This window comes from Suricata suricatta, chromosome 10 (genome assembly GCF_006229205.1).
Source record: "Suricata suricatta isolate VVHF042 chromosome 10, meerkat_22Aug2017_6uvM2_HiC, whole genome shotgun sequence".
NCBI lineage: Eukaryota > Metazoa > Chordata > Mammalia > Carnivora > Herpestidae > Suricata > Suricata suricatta.
Window position 1 is genome coordinate 128,547,936 of NC_043709.1, and position 15,031 is coordinate 128,562,966.

At 40.1% G+C, this 15,031-nt stretch overlaps 1 long non-coding RNA gene and 1 pseudogene across 1 annotated transcript in view; both read right to left on the reverse strand.

Annotated features, from left to right (window-relative positions):
• Nucleotides 1–1,200: 1,200 nt before the first annotated feature.
• Nucleotides 1,201–2,056, reverse strand: LOC115304913 (annotated as a pseudogene).
• Nucleotides 2,057–6,353: 4,297 nt separating this feature from the next.
• The window catches only part of LOC115304915, a 216,649-nt gene continuing 207,971 nt past the window's right edge, over nucleotides 6,354–15,031 (reverse strand). The window contains exon 6 of the long non-coding RNA XR_003914667.1: nucleotides 6,354–6,428. This is a non-coding gene — a long non-coding RNA (uncharacterized LOC115304915). The remainder of the gene's footprint in view (nucleotides 6,429–15,031) is intronic.

The following is a 15,031-nucleotide window of genomic DNA, read 5'->3' on the forward strand; positions in this document are numbered from 1 at the left end:
ATAAGGGGAGGGTAGTTGCAAAGTATGAGTGAAAAAAAAAACCTGCTGAAAAGCTGAGTATGATGTAAAGAAACACATACTCATCCACAAAGGTAATGTTTGCCTAGAATTCAGACTGAAATGTCTCTTGAAAAACTTAGCTGGTTTCTATTCTAACCATTAACTACCTGTAGAAAAAGAATCTTCTTTAAAGTAATTTGTTTAATGATGTGGACAAAGCCTTTCTCTGGCCAATGTGCTCAACAGATACTCTGAGACACATGCTTTGGGGACTCTGACAGTACTTACTTTGAGAGCGGACAGAGCCTTAGGGGTTTCATTCAATGTGTCTAGGTGTCTAGGTAGCAACTGTGGGAAATGAAGCTGGGGGACAGGGGAGTATGCGGATTCCATCTAACAGTTGTCTACAGAAACACATACTTGAGATCAGTATAGATACAGACAATTATTTCAAAACCAGCATGGCCAAAAGTACGAGCAGAGCACAGTATCTGGAAACCCTCCTGATTTACACGGATGACAGCACTTGCACACATGCACTCCCACATTCACGAGGCTCTCAATTTGTGGCTGACTTTCTCAACCAAAGGCTCCCTTGGTGCTCTGTTTCACATACTTCCAGCCTAGAAAACGTTGAAAGGGCCCGGATGGAAGGTTTGGACCAAACACAGTGTGTATTACTCTGATTTTCTTAATATAGAAATCATTGAGATGTCCGTGACTGTCCACTTGGGGAGCGGCATGCAAGAGATGGGACTCTGAATCCAGCTATGCCTCTTGCTAACCCTGCTGCTTTGGGAAAGCTTCCTGAACCTCAGCTGCCTCTCTTGTAAGGAGGAGAAAATAGTACCAGCCTTAGAGGATTGTAGACAAAGGTCTAAGAAGTTATGTGGATAAGATTGGTTAGGTTAATGAATGTTCAGTAAAATGTAGCTAATGAAGAGATGAGCCATGTGGCTTCAATCCACATGAGGTCATCTCAAATGAGTATTGCTGCAAAGCCTTGCAGAGCTCGGATCAATGGGATGTGCGATGAATTAGCTCATGTATTGTTTTACCACCTGCAACCTCACTCAGGATTTGAACATTAGTAACCGTAGCTCTCTCTAGCACTGACCCTTGTTGGAACATGTAATTTGAAAAAAAAAAAAACTATCTTTTGTAGCAATAGGTTTTTAACCTCCTTTTTTTTTTTTTTTGATGGAGCCGTTATTTAATCCGGTTCTGTTAAAACACTTAGAACACCAGTTCGTGAGGGTAAAGCCCATCCGTGAGAGCAAACACAGCTTTGATTTTTGGCAGAATTTGCGAGTCCACGGTTTTCTGATCCACCTTGTGCTGCTCTGTGATCTCGTATTTTTCTTTTTCGGTATCAAAATCTCCCCTTCCTGGTGTCTGGGTTTACGTAGCTTCTTCTTCTTAAAGTAAGCATCCGTGAGGTGTTTGGGGATTTTCACAGTGCTGGTATCAATTTTGGTGGGCGTGGCAATCACAAATTTCTGGTGTGTTCTTCGCAGAGGAAGGCGGTTGAGGGGCAGAGGTCCAGTCACCAGTAGCAAACCACTGCTCAGGTGCTTCAGAAAAACCGCCCTCTCGCCCCTGTGGCGCCCGGTGAGGATGATCAGGATGGCCCCAGGCGTGATGCTGGCTCGCAGTGTCCTCACTGACTGAATGGTGTTGGCCGTGGCTCACCAGCTTCCGAGGCCCGTCTTGGGTGGGGTAATACCTGGGCAGCTTGTGGAGTTTAACCTCGGGCACCACCATTCTTGTCACCACCGACTGGTTTTGTGACCGTAGCAAGAACCTTCTCCTTCTGTTTCATCGTGGATTTAGCTGAATACTTCCTTTTGTACGTGGCCTTCCTTGAATACATAGCCGATCGGGAGCACCTGCCAATTCCTCGCGCTAGGACAGGGTTTCGGCTGCAGTGGGGCTTCCCCTTCTTTGGCGTTTTAGCCTTGAGGTTACCCTTCTTGACCTTGCCACCAGCAACAGCCTTCTTGGCTTGGGGTTTCTTCTTCTGCGAAGCTGGCTTCTCGGCTTTTTCACCTGCCATCTGGGAGGCCGAGTCACGCATGCAAAAGCAAAGGGCTTTGTTACGAATTTAGGCGCGGCCAGCCTAAACGCGGGCTCACAGACTTCAGCAACACACTGGATCCACGTGGAGCGAGCCTAACCTGCTCTTTAAAACGTACAAATGGTGGGGGCGCCTGGGTGTCTCAGTCGGTTGAACATCCGGCTTCAGCTCAGGTCATGATCTCGCAGTTCGTGGGTTTGAGCCCCGCGTCCGGCTCTGTGCTGACAGCTCAGAGCCTGCAGACTGTCTTCGAATTCTGTGTGTCTCTCTCTCTCTGACCCTCCCCTGCTCATGCTGTCTGTCTGTCTCTCTCTCTCTCTCAAAAATAAATAAAACATCAAAAAATTAAAATATAAAATTATAAATGTAAATTTTAACTTGTTTATTGAAATACATAAAATTCTAAAAGAATTTTAGTGATGTATCTGTATTGTACGGATTGATTATGTATTTTTATAAAACAAAAAGTAATTCTTCCATATAGAAAGTGAGGCCAAGTATCTTTTCTATCCTTCTTTCTTTAAAAATAATTTTTTTCTTTTATAGTTTATAGTCAAGTTGGTTTCCATATAACCCAGTGCTCATCCCAACAAGTGTCCTCCTCCATGCCCGTCACTCCCCTTCCCTTCTCCCCCTCATAAAAATAATTTTTAAAAAGTACCAAAGCGTTTGTCTAAACAAGAGTGAATTTGGAAGTCTGGCTCATTCACTTCATTCACATCTGCATTCTCCCTGTGGGGATTCCACCCTAAGATATTGGGGCACATATTTTCACATCGGTTAACTAATTTAATTCTCATAACAACATTGAAATATATGTGGGTTTTCAAATACAATTCCCATCTTTACACAGAGGACTCAGAGAAGCAATTTCTACAATTACACCAAGAATTAGGCAGAATCAAGATGCACATTCAGCTAATAACAGAGACTATTGTCTTCTTTAATATGACTTCGGCTCATGATATAATGACCCTTCACCTGCCCAGTATTACAGTAATTTTATAATCCCAGTGTTCTCTATTCTCCATTCCTTTCCCCCTCTCTTTCTCTGCCAGTTTGTCCCTTCCTATCTTTTCACACATGTGTATAAATCCTGCCTGAAGTTCCTCCCTTTTCCATCAGGTATGAGGCACTTACTTAATACAATAATTTATATGGAAAGACTTCTGAGGGGGCCCAGTAAAGGGGGAGTCTTCTATAACACAGCAGCATCCTCACTCCAGGACTGCCCTTCATGGTCTTTAAAACTCTTCCTTCACAAACTTAAGCATTCATTCTAAATGTAAGTATAGGCATGTACATGCTTTTTTCCCATTTTCCTTTTCAATTTGTTTATTTTGTTTAAAGGTAGATAAATAAAATCATGGTCTAGAGACTGCAAAATTTTAGGAATGTGAATTTTATAAAAAATCCAACTCCTGGTTTAAAAGCTTCAATATCTAACATTTCACAAGTAGATATTTCTCCTGATAGTATATATGATTAATATATATATGTAATGCTGATGATAATGCAATACTGATGGAACTATTTGATAATAGTTGACTATATAGCTAATTTGAGGGAAATGGTTAAGAGGACTAAAAAGTACCATGACACACAGGTTGGAAAAATAACTTTTTGAGCCAATAAAGAATTAGATGGCATATTTACTGGCTTCAATCAAGAGAATAATTCTTCTCCATGATATATCCAAACAGGGAATAAAAAACTTCCCTTTTTATTAATCCCCTCTCTGCCATACTTTTCTTTGTGGCTTATGCTTTCCTACAAACAAAAAGGAAAAGCCAAACACACACACACACACACACACACTCTTCTATTTCTCTAACTTATTTCTTCAAGAGGATCTAATGAAAACAATAGCAGACCAGGCCAGTAGCATGACCTTTTCTTGTACGTAAAAATTACTGAGTAAGGAAACTTCTACCTAGATCTCTCTTTCCCATGAAGGAGGCAAAGTCAAGAGCAAGGGATGAGACATGAGTAAGGCTAAGCATTATTTGTAGAACTTAATGAATCGGATTCTTACAGTGCATACACCTCCCTCACTTGATTTAGGCGACCTGGGGAGCTACAGCAACTCTCGGAGCTCCCCCCTCTCCAGGTATTTATATTGCTTCAAAATGTTAAATTTCATCTCCTTCACTTGAGGGACTGAATAAGGAGCGAACATCCTTGAAGAATCATGGCATTCCAAGGAAAAGGGCCATTTTTTAAGGAGGAAGAAAATGAAGGTTACAGAGGAAGCAAGTTGCCTACAGGCACAGATGTGATCTATGTTACAATGGATATTCAGAGCCAGATCTTCATACCATGTTATTGTACTTCTGTTACCTTAAATATATAATTCATTCTTTCAGATAAAAAATAAATACGTGTTTTAAAATATCTTTGGGTTCCGATTTTCAGTAACTGCAGAGTAGCTTGTGTTGGACTAGCTTTCCTGCTGATTATCAATTATATTTAAAAAGGTGTTTGGGGCACCTGGGTGGCTCAGTCAGTTAAGCATCCAACTTTGGCTCAGGTCATGATCTCACGGTTTGTGAGTTCAAGCCCTGTGTTGGGCTCTGTGTTGATAGTGCAGAGCCTGCTTTGGATTCTCTGTCTTCCTCTCTCTTTGCCCTCCCACTCCCGCCTTTCTTAAAAATTAATAAATATTAAAAATAAAATAAAATAAGGTGTTTAAAGCACTATAAAATAACCCAAATCAAGTAGAAACTAAAGGGACTTCAAGTCTTGACAGAAGGAAACCATAGAGGATAAGACCTTGGTATTGTAGCTTTTCCCCTGAAGGGAACTCCTGATTTATCCCTGGGATAAATCAGATCAACATGGAGTTTGATCAGCCTGATGTCCAAGAGGATGAAGTTGGGGATGCAGAAGAATGGATGATTCCAAAAAAGAGGTAGGGGAATTACAAAAGAATGGAGCCACAGAGGGAGAAGCTCCCAAACTGGCATATGAACTCTCTTCAGGTACTTCAAACTCTGAATGGTATATGCCCAAAGCAAGGCACCAAGGAGCTCAAGGAGATAACAGCAGTTAAAGGCTTCGAGAGCTAACAAGGGTTTTTACATCTGCACACCACATCGAAGATTCAATTAGGAACTCAAGTCCCATTAAGCTAGAGGGGCTTGGTAAAATTTTTTTGAAATCCCCAAAGAGTTAGGAATACTACCCAAGGACTTAGGCATTTACACTAGGATTAAATACAAAAGTAAAACAGATCTATCTTAACAAGGTTTAAAAATACCAAGCTTCTACTAGTCTGAGTTGATTTGCAGGAATTTTACTACTTACTAGAATAAAACTTTTCATATTCCTGAGAGAAAATAAAGAATCCACAGTCTTAACAAGATATAATCCATAATTTTTTAAAAAAGGTAGTTATAAAGGGAAAAACCAGTGTGCAAAAATAGACCTGCAGTAGAATGTATGCAAGCATTAGGAGACAGAGCTTTATTTTTATTATAATAATAATCTCGTAATGAGAGTTTAAAGGAAAGAAGGGGTATAAATGGAATTACATTGTTCTTAAAAATTTAAATTAATCACTATGTGGTCTAATATTAGAATCTATATATTATCTATACTTAAATCTATACTTAAATCCCAAATTATTTTTAAAATATTATACAAAGTGGTTTGGGTAAAAAAATGGTAGGGGAACTGGAATGAATTACTAAAAGCTATTTGATAAATAAAACTAAAGGGAAAAAAGAAACATAAATCAAAGAGGACTATGAAAAAATAAAAACATGGCAGATTTAAACCCCATCATATTAATAATTACATTAAATGTAAATAGACTAAAATATCCCTTTCAGTTGCAATGACATTTTCCTCTAAATGTTTCAAAAAATATTTGCAATACTTATCACATGTTGTTGTTAGTAACAAGTTTAGATAGTAAATATCTACTTACCAAATTTACTAATGACTGAAAATTGAGAAGGTTACCAATTTGATTTGCTGATAGAATCATTGTAAAGAGATACCAATCAACACCCTATAATCACCCTGGATCAGAAAGATAGGCTAACTAGGCGAAATAAGTTACAGGGTGGGGGAGACCCAGTTTAATAGTTATTCATGTGAAAAAGACTACAAGGTCAGTCTCCTCCAGAGGTGCATCACATAACAATAGACTGCAATAATACAACTGCATGAAGAATTCCAGGTCAATACATAAATCAGCCCTCTGGGCATCATATGAATGCATTGCATGTGCTGTATTGCTTTTGATTCTGGGTTGTCTGAAGTGGCATACCACCAATGAGACTGCGTCAAGAGGAGGAAGAATAGGTGGTAAAAGTCTCAGACATCACGTCCATCAAGGATTAACCTGTATAACAAGAGAGCAATTAACCTAGAAAAGAAACGCCTCAGGAAGATATAATATGTGAAGGGTCATCATGAGGAAAATGCATTTGTCTTATCTGTAGTTCCAAATGTCTCCTGCTTCCTCTCTGTTTCTACAACATCACATATACATAGTGTGATATGTGGTGTCATAATGTGTGGCACACCATGTAGGAGGAAAGATTTTGTTTAGGCCTCAAAAGAGACATGTAGCTTACATGATCTGTCCTCTCTGGGGACCAGAATCTTGCCTGCTACCTATCATTCTTTTATGCTGGTCTTTTACATGCTATTAGTGAATTAGTGGTGCGAAATATTTAATACATATTTTTCAAAACAATGGATGTAATATCTATAGATCACGTGTATATGTGTGTGAGGTATATGCAAATACATCCCACTTTGTCTCCACTGACTCAATCGTTTGGTAGTTGTGACTATGACAATTGTCTGTGGCCCTGTCCTGTCCAGTTTCTTTTCCCTTCAGTTGGGCTTCTACTTCAGTTCATCTTCTTTGTATTTGTTAATGTTTAATTATTTATTCTGAGAGAGAGAGAGAGAGAGAGAGAGAGAGAGAGAGAGAGAGAGAATACACAAGTTGTTGGGGAGGCAGAGAGAGGAGAGAGAGAGAATCCCAAGCAGGTTCCTTGGAGCCCAACTCAGAGCTTAATCTTATGAACTGTGAGATCATGACATGAGCTGAAATCGAGAGTCAGATGCTCAATGGACTGAGCCACCCAGCACTCCCCCCCACCCCGTCCATCTTTCTTTGGAGAATAAAATTAATATGGTTGCTTTCTCCATTTAGGGCTCATCTGCAAAGTCCCAGAGAATCTCTATCTTTGTATAATTGTTAAACTTCTAACATATAAAATACATATTTATTAAGTTCTAGATATTGTTTTTTACTTTGCATTTGCCTAGCTAATAGAATTCAAGCAAATGACATTTTCTTTTCATGAAGCTCCCATGGAAAAGAGGTTCTGTCTTTCAGTGTGGCATGGGGGCTAGGAGTGCAAACCTAAGAGCCTGCCTTTCACCTTGGACATCCCGGTCCCCCTGCGTGCCAGTTATGGGACCTTGGGCATGTTACTCAGTTTCTTTGTGTCCTAATACCAACCTCACCATGTTATGTAGTATTAAATAATGTAATAATGTAAATTCCTTAGAATAGTGCCTAGGATATACTAAACACTGCTATTATTTGTATTCCTCTGTGACACATCTGGAAGGCCATCTGGTAGAAGTGTCTATATAATGTGCTAGTCATCACTCAGAATGCTACTGGAAGTAATATATTTAGGCAACCCCTTGATCTCATAGCACAGACCTTCAGTTTTTAATCATATAATGCTTGGTAAATACAAATGATTACTCAGTTTCATATCTATTTTCTCCTAACTTTAGAGCTTCTTGAAGGGAAGGACAAGGTCTTATATTAATATAAGAATAGAACTAAAACATGGTCAATACATTCTTCTTGGATAAATACTTTTTGATGAAAGGAAGGCAACCCTCATTTAATTTAAGGAAGAAGCAACAAGGTGAGTTGTCCAAGAATATGGGCTTCCATTTTATTAAATATAAAAGTGTGGAATTCATATATCAAGAATATTGGGTGTCTGAGTGGCTCAGTAGGTTGAGTGTCCTACTCTTGATTTTGGCCCCAGTCATGATCTCATGGTTTGTGAGTTTGAGCCCCACATAAAGTTCTATGCTGATAGCACAGAGCCTGCTTGGGATTCTGACTCCCTTTCTTACTTCCCCTCTCCTGCTTGCTATCTCTTTCTCAAAAGAAATTAATATAAACCTTAAAAAATTTTAAAAACATGATAAAGAGATTTCAACACTGAATCAGAAATTTAAAAATTATCCTCTTTCCTTCCTAAGATTCTATCATTTTCTCTTCTGTTTCTTTAGCATACATTTACTAAGCATTTATAATTAACCAAGCATTGTAGTAAGTTGTAGAGAAATAGTGAACTCTCTAGACTGAAGATAAGCAAATGAAGAATTAAAATAAACAGTTCCAACTTTAACGGAAGTATTAGAGAATGTCCCACAGGATCAGTAGAGGTAGGAGGTCACCTGAAGTGAATATTGAGCTACGTAATGAAGGATGAGGGGAAGCCTGGTGAATGGCCAAGTTGGAGAAGGTCTTTGCAGTCAGGAGGATTAGAAAATTCATTCTAATAATGTCTTTGGTGATGAGAGCTATGGCTAAAACCCCATTCCTCAAAAGGAAGAATAAGATATAGAAAAGTAAAGGAAATGTCTTATTTTAAGGTTATTAATGACAGAATCAGGGGGATAATGTCCAAACTTGTTAAGTTCTATCTCCATGATAATTAGTTGTCTTCATATAAGCACATGATAACTCTAGAACTGATTTTGTACCCCTTCTAAGAGTTGACTCTTTGGTATTGATTAGTCCTTATAGAACATACATATATTACATACATTACATTTATAAACATACATTACAATTAATGTTCTTAATAAAAAAACACCAATTTGAGTAATCCTTTCAGGCAAACATTTTATTTTTTAAAGTTTGTTGTTTATTTTGAGAGAGAAGCATGAGCAGGGGAGGGGCAGAGAGAGAGATGGTAGGACAGAATCCCAAGCAGGCTCCACATTGTCCGCACAGAGCTGACAAACCATGAGATGATGACCTGAGCTGAAATCAAGAGCCTGATGCTTAACCCAGTGGGCAACCTAGGTGTCCCCTAGGCAAACATTTTAAAGGTCTTCATATACCTTCCATGCACATCTTAGAATGAGATCATTTCCCCACAAAACATAGTATGAATGCCTACACATCTGAATACAGTCTTTCCTTTTATTCCTTCGTTTGTTCTAAGTCGGTGGCTATTAACCTTTGGGCTCATAGACTCCACTCTAAGCCCATATACAAATATCCTACATGTTGTGGGTGATTTAAAGTTTTCAAGATTAATGTGGCTACACAAAATTTTTACTTTATGAGCTAACACTAGAATGTTACAGTGCTTTTTTAATGCCTTCCACTGCACATTTTGTCTGTGCCCAAGCATGTTTTCCTGCAAATATCTCTGAAAGGACCTTGCACAGGACACCCATTCAGTATGCCACGAGGCCATCACTGATAGGGATGGGAAGTTTGTCTTTCCTAGCCAAAACAAATACCCAAATACCGCCAAAAGTAGGGTAATAAGAACAACCTCAGAATACTACCCAAGGATGACAAAAAGCAGATGTTACAAGACAAAAAGAATGATTCCTGCACTTCTGCACACATCCGCGTGTGGAGAAATACTTTCCCCTCAGATGCAGAAGGGTGTCTCTTCATCCACATTCTTTTTTTCCCTCAAGAGATGTTGGTGCTACTTCCTCTCTTAGAATCCTATTCTGTAAGATCAGGACCATTGGGGTTGTTCAAGGGCAGGGTGGCAGATACTGTGAACTTGCTCATTCAGTGCACAGTGTGATGGCTTCTAGGACGCAAAGACTGACAAGCTAAAATCTCCGTTTCTAACACTCTCTTAAAGGTAGGGTGGCCAGGTGTGTTTGAGGCTCTGCCAATCAGATGTCCTCCTTGAGCCCTGGGTTTGAAAGCGTCCAATGAGGGCAGAAGTAGGGGCGTGCATCGAGAATGGACTGAGCAGAGACATTGTCGTCTCGGGTCCAGAAGTTTTCCTGATATTTTTTTTATCCTACCGCTCTCTGACTGTGGTAGGCGCAACAGCACTCTGGTGACCCACTTCTGCCGTGCGCATCTAGGAGCTGTTCCTGGAACTCCGCTTGCAGCTTGTTTCTTCACCCTTTGAACTAGTTTTAAGTCATTTAAGACTGTTTCTGCTCAGATTTCATTAGATAATACATTTCTTTCGGTGAAAACTCTCTAAAACGGATTCTTTTCTTAGAAGTGGAACCCTTCCTAATACGTTCTGAGAGGAACATGAAAGCAGACCCCCAAACTTGGAATTCCTGAAGGGGGAGGGTTCTGAAAAAATCTGTATTCTTTGGTGATAAATTTAGCACATGTTCCTTCTGCTCTTTTGAGTCCTGGGCACTTTCATGTAGGTCTGAATTCCCAAGTGGCCAGGGCGCTCATAGGGTTAGTGCAGAGTTACCCCCCTCTGGAAGAGTCAGGGCTATTGGTGGTTTCCATCCTGTTTAGATACAGTGACATATCGTCGCACTGAAATCTCTTATCTCCACCTTTGCAGTTTTTGGGGGAGCAGAAGGGGACTCTCTTGCCCTCAAGGCTGAACTGGAAAAGATGAAATCCAGTCTTTAAATCAAGAGCACACCTAAGCAAGTTCACTGGTGCTTAACACTCTAAAAGGATTCCCACTCACACACACAGTTCAGATGTACTACGCAGTAGCAGGTGAACATATTTTTAAAAATGATTGAAGGTGTGATATATTATTTTAAAAATCTTTCCATAGTTCTCCTTTACAATTTACCTCATTATTCTTTCCATTGGGCAGTTATTCCTAAATACCCTTGATGCAATTTTGTGTTCATTCTTTCTTATCTAGAACTCATTAGTATAACCTAAGGTGATTTGGGTTGTGTATAAGTCATTTAAATTTGCATAATGAGCCCCAGTGCCTCTCTGGCATGAACTAAGAACTAAGGAAAAATGTGACGGCTTCAGGAGAGCCATAAAATTGGCTCTTTTGGGGGGCAATTCCTTTATAATATTTTAATCAGGGTTTGAAGACAATATATCCATAGTGTCAGGAGAGACCAGCTCAATGACCCTTAATTGCTCTTGCACAAAAGTTCATTCCAGGAGGGACCAGATGTCACCTTTGTAGTGAAAACAGGTCTTCCCTTTATACATGATTTTTGAGAAGCCAATAAGATACATTACATAAAGAACTGTAAGCGATTTCTAGGGTGGTCTCCAGGAAGAAAAGAAAGCTGATATAAAACAGAGGACATAAGCCCAAAGAAGAGGATATCCCTTACCAGGTTAAATTATTACAGGAATTTAGGGCTTTGAGGGAACAGCTGTATGAATATATGCTTTGTTCTTTTATTTTCCCCATAGCTAACGTATTGTGATCAGAGTGCTCCGTATAAATTACATTCGTTACCCTATTTGACCTTCACACTATCCTAGAGAATTGATGTTGTTCTTGCCATCATCTGACTGATCATGAAATCATGGCTCAGACATAGTTTGTAATTTATCTAATGTAAATACAACCCAATAGCAGAACGAGGATTACAGTGTAGGCTCCCTGATTCCAGTTTTCTGACCAGTATGTCATCCGCTATATTCAAGTGCCCTCCATCTAGGGTGCTCATGGAACTCTACGTGGATAATCTGGATCACTGAGGATGTACTCATCAGACCTTAGACCTGTAGGCCAACATAACAACATGGCAAACTGAGTCAGAAGTGACAATACCACGGTGACTGTACAAGAATACATCATGGCCGGCCCATTCCATTAAAGGCAATGGAATGCACACGGGGTTTAAATAGAATCTCTGTTGATGAATGAACCAGCCACTCTTTGGGAGATGTTAAACAGCTATTTTAGAACCAATAAACGATTTGTTATTTCTTTCTTTTGGTTATACTTCCCTCTGTGTCATGGTCACAATGCCACAAAATGAAGTCGGCTGGGGGCACTTGGGTGGCTTAGTCATCCAACTCTTGATTTCCACTGAGGTCACAATCCCAGGGTGATGGGATTGAGCCCCATGTTGGGCTCTGAGCTGAATATGGAGTCTGCTTGAGATTCTCTCTCCCCCACTCTGCCCTTCTCCCCAGATCATGTGCTCTATTTCTCTCTCTCTGAAAATTTTTTTCACATTGAGTACTAATTCTCTTTTACTGTTGAAGAGTACTATGCTGACCTCCCTCATTAAAGCAATAAATAAAGGTTTATTAAAAAAGAGTCAGGGGGTGCCTGGGTGGCTCAGTCGGGTGAGCATCTGGCTCTGGCTCAGGTCATGATCTTGCAGTTTGTGGGTCTGAGCCCCACATTGGGGTCGGTGCTGACAGCTAGCTCACAGCCTGGAGCCTGTCTTCGGATTCTGTGTCTCCCTCTCTATCTGACCCTCCCCTGCTCGCACTGTCTCTCTCTGTCTCTCAAAAATAAAATAAAATTAAAAAACAATAGAAGGAGAGAGAAGATAAGGTACTGAATCATAAATAGTTTAGACAAGCTTTCAGTCAATAGGCATGAAGTCTTCAACTCTTAGGTACTGAGGCAGGGCGAGTAGTAGGAAAGAAGAAAAAGGAGTGGAATACCATGTGTCTGGTGGTCTGCTGTGTGTTAAAAGACATAAATATTATGACCTCCACTGTTATTGATGTCGAAAGTCTCGGAAGGTTTGAAAATTTGTCTATGTTCATAGAGCTTATAAGCAGCAAAGACAAGATTTCTGACGGTGCCTTCAACCGACTTGTTCTTTCTGCCATACCTGGTTGTCTCTCTGCAGTGTCTAGTGCTCCCTGGGGGAACCAGTTAGGAGGCAAGTCTGAGATACTTCAAGTGAACTTACTGAAATCTTATGCCATCTGCCTTTTAGCAGGAAAACCCTAATTTTAAATAGGCTGAAGGCATTTTTTTTTCGAAACTTACAAATTTTTAGCCATGTGACTAAGTATTTAGACACAAGAAAATAACGGTGATCGGAACTAGGGACGCTCTGGAACAAGGTCTGCAGGCCGGAGGGCAGCCCTGTGCCCACGGGCACGTTGTCTTGGGAACCAGTCCCGCTGACGTTTAGATTTTTCAGCTCTCAGCTCACCTGTTCCTGCTGTTCACACCTGTGTCTGAGGGCCAGGCCCCTCCTTCCCCTTCAGTTTGGTGCCAGAAAAAGGCTTTAATTTGTTGGGGCCAGGATAAATTACAAGAGGACAATCCAGCTGTTGTAAATTATACATATGCCCTCTGTGTTGTCTCTCACCCCTCAGAGAGGGGAAGTCCTATTATCTTTTGTGATCAGAAGTCTCTTTTATTTTCTCGAAGATATAATCTGTGCCAATTCAACCACCAGACATAGCTTTCTCTTAAGAGAATTTAACCCAAGAGCACATGGAAACTAGGCGTCTCACCAATGGATCAGGAAGCACGGGCCACATTTGCCTTGAAGATTTTTTTTGACAACATTTCACACATTAAGAAAAAAGCAGAACAAATGCAAATTTTAAAAACGCTGGCAAAATAATTATAGTAGTTCTTGAAATACCCAGAGAGGCTGGATGAAAATTCAAAATGCTTATGTATGAAGAAACAAGGCGGCATCGTTAATTTTAGGACAGAAAGCGCCTTTCCTGTGTCCTGCCCCCTGACCTTGGTAAGCAACGTTTCAGCAAGCAGGTTGCATACAAAGAGTGCACACAGATGAAGTAAGTAAAATCAGAAGAGGTGAATGGTTTGAATTTAGAGGGTCAACAACAGCCCCGTCCTACATTTTCAGCTCTTCTGTGCTGTAGCCAGAGTGCAAATCAAGACTAGCAAGATACTTAAGCAGGAATTGATACTTCCAGAAACAAAGAAAGAGGCCTGAGAAGCACTAATGTAAGTGACATCCAGAAAGTCCTATATCACTTCTAGTTTTCTTATTTTCTTTTTAAGTGTGCCTTCCTTCTCAAAATAATCGAGAAGTTAAAGAATACTTCTTGGTGTAAAATATTCTCCTTTGTTTAAGACATGTCTACATTTTTCTACCTTTTTGCTTCTCTCTTGCTCTCTCTTTACATAAAAACTTGGTCCTCAGGAGAATTGAGTAAAGTATTTTTCAAGTCTCAAGTTGGTATCATCATGAGTCTCTCGTTTGTATGATTTTATCCCCCTTTCCTTTCCTTTAAATTCTTTGCATCTCCAACTCCTCAAAGATCTCCATTATAATGTTATTGGCACAACAACAGACACATAGACTAATGGAATAGAATAGGGAGCCCAGAACTGGGCCCACAAATGTATGGCCATTTAATTTTTGACAAACAGAAAAGAGTATCCAATGGGAAAGACTGCCTATTTAGCAGGTGGTGCTGGGAGAGCTGGACAGCAACAGGCAGAAGAATGAAACTAGACCACTTTCTTACACCATACACAAAAATAAACTCAAAATGGATGAAGGACCTCGATGTGAGACAAGAACCCATGAAAACTCTACAGGAGAAAGCAGGAAACAGCCTTCTTGACCTCAACCACAGCAATTTCCTACTCAACACATCTCTAAAGGGAAGGGATTCAAGAGCAAAAATAAACTATTGGGACCTCATCAAGATTAAAAGCTTCTGCACTGCAAAGGAAACAATTAAGAAAACTAATAGGCAACTGACATAATGGGAAAAGATAGTTGCAAATGACATATCAGATAGATAAAGGGCTGGTATTCAAAATCTACAAGGAACTCACCAAACTCCACACCTAAAAAACAAATAGCCCAGTGAAAAAATGGGCAGAAGACATAAACAGACACTTCTCCAAAGAGGACATCCAGATGGCCAACAGGCACATGAAACGATGCTCAACATCACTCATCATCAGGGAAACACAAATCAAAACCACACTGAGATACCACCTCACACCAGTCAGAGTGGCTAAAATGACCAAATCAAGA